This window comes from Chiloscyllium plagiosum, unplaced genomic scaffold, assembly GCF_037043375.1.
Source record: "Chiloscyllium plagiosum isolate Xiang-an unplaced genomic scaffold, Cpla_swu_hap1 HiC_scaffold_14, whole genome shotgun sequence".
NCBI lineage: Eukaryota > Metazoa > Chordata > Chondrichthyes > Orectolobiformes > Hemiscylliidae > Chiloscyllium > Chiloscyllium plagiosum.
In genome coordinates, this window is record NW_028270152.1 from 15,202,029 (window position 1) to 15,208,028 (window position 6,000).

The window sequence follows — 6,000 nt, forward strand, 5'->3', positions numbered from 1 at the left end:
CATCTCAATCATAGCCTACTCAATCTTCTCTGCTCCAAGGAAACCAAACCCAGTCTGTCCAATCTCTTCCTACCTGAAGGTCTCCAGCCCAGGGCAACATCCTCATAAATCCCCTCTGCACACTCTGAGATGCTATCACATCCCTCCTATCATGTGGATTCTCTTACTCACTGTCAATCTTACTTGTGAAAATCTAATTAAGGAGGTGGTGGATAGGTCAGGAGTATGGAGCTGTTATGAAGTTGAAGACATGTACAGTACTTTAAGAGAGTGAACGCTATTCTGCACTGAGAGCTCACAGGAGCGGTCTCAGAGTGTACTGGAAAATTGAAAATATTCAACATTTGGATGTGAGATGGATACCTAAGTTGGTTGCTGTTTTGACAACAATTCAAATTTAGCCAATCAGTTTAAATTATGCCCCAGGATATAAAATGCATTCGCCCCTGCAACCGCAGATTGCGGTGGTTCACGGACTCCCAGCCCAACTGCTTGTTCTGCGGTGCTGTGGAGTCCGTGGACCACGTGTATATTGGGTGTGGGCGTTTGCACTCCCTTTTTGATTTCCTTAAAAACCTTCTCCTCTGTTTTTGGCTGCACTTCAGTCCCACGCTCCTGATCTTTGGGCACCCGGTACGGAGGAAGGAGGGCAGGTCTGAAGACCTCCTCGTGGGTCTGCTCCTGGGCCTGGCCAAACTGGCCATCAACAGGTCCAGGCAGCGGGCCGTGGAGGGGGTCGTTAGGGCTGACTGCCTGCCCCTCTTCCGCGGTTACGTTAGAGCCCGGGTGTCCTTGGAGAAGGAGCACGCGGTGTCGACCAACACCCTGGAGTTGTTCAGGGAGAGGTGGGCGCCGCAGGGAGTGGAGTGCATTATTTCTCCCTCCAATTCTATTTTGATTTAGTCCCTACCCTCCCCTTCACTGTTTTGATCACACAGCATTGCCCTTTGATGTGAAGGGCAGTGCTTGTCACTGGCCACCCGGGTGTTTTCCTATCTTCCTGGTGGTGGAAATTGAATAAAGATTCGTGCACTTTGTGTCTTCCACTGTGTCTCACACCTGCACACACACACCATGGGTGCTGGGGATAAAATAAGCACTACCGCACTTAGGTGGTAGTGTGGGGGTTAAAAAAAGGGGAAAAAGAAAAAAAAAATATATAAAATGCATTCGAGTTTGAATTTATTGTTTTGCCAACTTCAAACCAATGAGACAATCTGAAGTTGTTGGTATATAAAATGTAGGCAGTCTGAAAGTCAGACAGAGTAAATGCCAATGAAAAAGACCCAAGTCATTAAAATACTTTCTATCAAAGGTACCTTTTCATATGAAACAACTTCACAGTAAAAGAAAGAAGACAATCCAGGGAGATCTTCAGCAGAAGGAAGAAAGACACCAAAGATATCAGCTGCTGTATGGCTTTGAAATTAAGTTAATATAATTTTAATAAGTGTTTTATTGGAATAGTATATTGTTATAGAGTTGGAGGCAGATTATAAGCAATTAAGAGAAAGGGGAGCTTGGAGTTGTGAATAGTTGTTGTTTAATGTTCACCTTTAGAGTTAAAGAATAAATTGATATTTTCTTTGGTGGAATTTGGGAGATCTCTGTCACTCATATTTAACAGATTACGAGATGAGGCGAGCTTTTCTGGGTGTTTGGTTTAATTAACAGTAGGGTTCACAGCCGTGTCATGACAGGAGCACGATGATTTAAGATTCTGTCCACCTTTAGTGATTGTGTTCCCAGCTCAGCATTGTACCCACTTTCTGAAATATTCACTCCCTCCACCACTGTTTTAGCAATGTGTCCCATCAAGCAGATGTTGCAATTCGCTACAGTTTCTTCATCAGCACCCGCCAAACATTCATTGTCTACCACCTTTGCAGGATGGGTGCATGGGAATGCCATCATCGTTAAGTTTCTTCCCAAGTCTGTACAGGACATTGATTCGGCCACTATTAAAATACTGCATTCAATTATGCTCTCCTTGCTATAGCTAAGCTATTGTGAAACTTGAAAGGGTTCAGAAAAGATTGACAAGGGTGTCGCCATGGTTGGAGGGTTTGAGCTACAGGGAGAGGCTGAATAGGCTGGGGCTGTTTTCCCTGGAGCGTCGGAGGCTGAGGGGTGACCTTATAGAGGTTTACAAAATTATGAGGGGCATGGATATGAAGAATAGTCAAGGTCTTTGTCCCAGGGTAGGGGAGTCCAAAACTAGAGGGCATAGGTTTAGGGTGAGAGGGGAAAGATTTAACAGAGACCGAAGGGGCAACTTTATCACACAGAGGGTGGTGTGTTTATGGAATAAGCTGACCACCACCTTCTCTAGGGCAATTAATAAAGGACAACTTATAGTGTTTTTTGCCAATGATGCCCATATCCCATGAAACAATATTATTCGGATAGGTCTCCCTTCCAGCAAAACAGTCTATACTAATCGGTATAGAAAAAGAGACAGGATTGGTTTGGGATTTAAGCTGATGTATCACTCTACCGATGTCCTGTTAAACCACATTAGTACTATGCTACTGAATTAAGACAACAGGCCATAAATTGGAAGACAGCATGGGTTATGCAGCAAGAACACTGCACTATGTTAGTTAGGGTTTCTGTACATTACCTATGAATGCTTGGTACTGACTTTGGGGTGAAAGTCCAGTGATGAATATTGCCTCAACTCGAGCAATTCAGCTTTGAAGAGAGACTAGACAGGTTGTGTTGTTTTCCCTAGAGCAGAAAAAGCTGAGGGGGGAGTTGATTGAAGTGTCCAAAGTTTCAAAGGGCATAGACAGGAGAGAGAGGGAGGAGCTTTTCCACTTAGTTGAGAGGTGAATAACCAAGGGGCACAGTTTTATGGTAAGGCATAGGAGGTTAAGAGGGGAATTGATGAAAAACATTTCACCCAGAGGGTGGTTGGTATATAGAACTCACTGCCTGAATGGGGTGGTAGAGACAGGAACCCTAAAGACATTTAAGAACTATTTAGAACACTGGGCGGCACGGTGGTTAGCACTGCTGCCTCACAGTGCCGGAGACCTGGGTTCAATTCCCGCCTCAGGCGACTGACTGTGTGGAGTTTGCACATTCTCCCCGTGTCTGCGTGGGTTTCCTCCGGGTGCTCCGGTTTCCTCCCACAGTCCAAAAGATGTGCAGGTCAGGTGAATTGGCCATGCTAAATTGCCCGTAGTGTTAGGTGAAGGGGTAAATGTAGGGGTATGGGTGGGTTGCGCTTCGTTGGGTCGGTGTGGACTTGTTGGGTCGAAGGGCCTGTTTCCACACTGTAATGTAATCTAAAAAAACTTGAAATGTCACAGGATACAAGGATACGGGCCAAGTGCTGTAAACTGAAGTTAGAATAGCTGGATGTCAGATGACAGGAAAAAAAATGATGGGTCTCTTCATGTCTTGTAAATTACTTTTTATGGCCAACCCTTTAAATGCAGAATGGATGACAGGGGAGTTGATGAGCAAGGGTCACCGTCTAAGAATATAGGATAAACCATTTTGGATTGGGTAGAGGTTTGGAACTCCCCAAAAGTTAGCTCTGCTCTCCCTTCACAGATACTGCCAGATTTCTTCAGCAATTCCTGTTTTTATGACAACTAATACTAGATCAGTTGTAAGTATTCAGTCTGAGATCATAGAATCCATACAGTGTGGAAGCAGACCATTCAGCTCATTGAGTCAACATGGATTGTCCGCAGAGCATCTCACCCAGATACAGTCCCCTATGCCTATCTCTTTAACCCTGCATTTCTCATTGCTAATCCATCTAGCCTACACATCCCTGTTCACTGCAGGGCAATTGAGCATGGCCAATCCACCTAACCTGCACATCTTTGGATAGTAGGAGGAAATCGGAGCACCTGGAGGAAACCCACGCAGACACGGGGAGAATGTGCAAACCCCACACAGACAGTTACTCGAGGGTGGAATCGAACCCAGTGACTGTGAGGCAGCAGCCGCGCAATAGTGAGGATTGCAAATGCTGAAGAGTCAGAGTCTATAAAGCATGGTGCTGGAAAAAGCACAGCAGGTCAGGCAGCATCCGAGAAGCAGGAGAGTCGATTTTTCAGACAGGAAGAGTCCTGCCAGAAATGTTGACTTTCCTGCTCCTTGGATGCTGCCTGCCCTGCTGTGCTTTTCCTAGTGTGACACTTTATTGCTGCTATGAGGCAGCAGCGCTAACCACTGAGCCACCATGCCATGACATCCTGATATATTTTGTTAAGCAAATGTATTTGAAATAATAGCAAAGAGGCCAACATCCCATCACCAAATCACCCTTTATTGACATGTACATAGCCCTTGATACTGATCCAGCTCCCTCAGAGCCAGCTCTCAGAGTGAGCAGAACCTCTGGCACTTCCGTTTACATTAGTCAACCAGGGCACCCTGATTGGACCAGATTAACAGCCCCCAATCATAGACTCAGATTCTATGAGATCCACCCGGTTGACCTCATTAGAATCACTACAGTCTTAATGGATATGGGCCAAAAATAGCTATGCGGAGTTGGTCCACGAATCAGCCAATATCTCATTGAATGGCTGAACAGGCTCAAGGAGCTAAGGGGACTAGCTCCTGTTCCTGTGAGCATAAATGTTGTCACTCGGAGAGTGGTGAGGGGGTGAATTTGCTGCCACAGAAAGAGCTCAAGACCAAAACATTGTATGATTTCAAGGAGGTATATCACACACGGGGCTAAAGGGATCAAAGGATATAGAGGAATAGCGGGATGATCAGCCATGATCATAACGAATAGCAGAGAAGTCTCAAAGGCTGAATGGTCAACCCCTGCTCCTGTTTTATATGATTCTATTTTTCTCTGTTTTTCTAAACCAATCCCATTCCTCTCATTCCTAAGCAGTGTACGTTATCGGGAAGGAAACAAATGCATTTACATTTCTGTAGCACCTTGACAGACCACAAAGTCACTTACATACAACCAATAAAGTATGTTTGAAATGCAGCCACCATTGTTACTCACAGAAAGGGTGACAGCGTAAAGGATACAACAACGTGCTTTCATTTATATAGCAGCTATGACATGGTAAGTAAGCCCCCACCTCCTCAAAGGACCTCTCAGGATTGTGAAAGAAGTTTTACCAAAAATCCAGATAGCAAGATGTCGGGACGAGTAATTAGAACTTTGGACAAAGTTGGAAGGATCAACTTTTCAGAAGAAAGAGAGAAGTAGAGGAAAAGAGATTTAAAGATAGTTGATATGATCTGAACCTATAACCATAAGAGAGATTTATCTCAGAAATAAGATGCCTGTGATGACCTTGCCAAATCTCACCAGGGGTCTTGATCAGGTCATACAGCAACCTCCTCGTTTCCAGGGTAAAGAGACCCAACCCATCTAATCTTTCCTGATTAAGAAAAAAACACTCATCTGAGTTCCATTCTTTTAAATTTGGTAGGTGGCAAATGGTTAGGAGGATAGACTTAGATTACAGGAGGATAACCATTGGTTAGTCGGATGGGTTAATCAGTGGCAAATGGAATCCATTATGGGTTGGGTGGCACAGTGGCTCATAGTGCCAGATACCCAAGTTCAAATCCACCCTCAGTTGACTGTATGTGTAGAGTTTACACATTCTTCCCATGTCTGCGTGGGTTTCCTCTGTTTGCTGCCATTTCCTGCCACAGTTCAAAGATGTACAGGTTAGGCGGATCAGCCATGCTAAATTGCCCAGAGTGTTCTGGGCTGTGCAGGCTAGATGTGTTAACCTTGGGAAATGCAGGGGTCAGGAATAGGATAGGGGTGTGGGTCTGACTATGAGTGGAATGCTGTGCAGAGGGTCAGTGTGGACTCAAAGGGCTGAATGGCCTGCTTCCACACTGTAGGGATTCTTTTTTTTTTAAATGGGAGATGTACTTGGCAAGGCCAAACAAGACAAGTGAATAGCAACTGAATGGTAAGGCGCTGGTAAACACTGAAGAGCAAAGGGAACTTAGTATACATGGCTACCAGTCCCTTAGGGTCGAAGA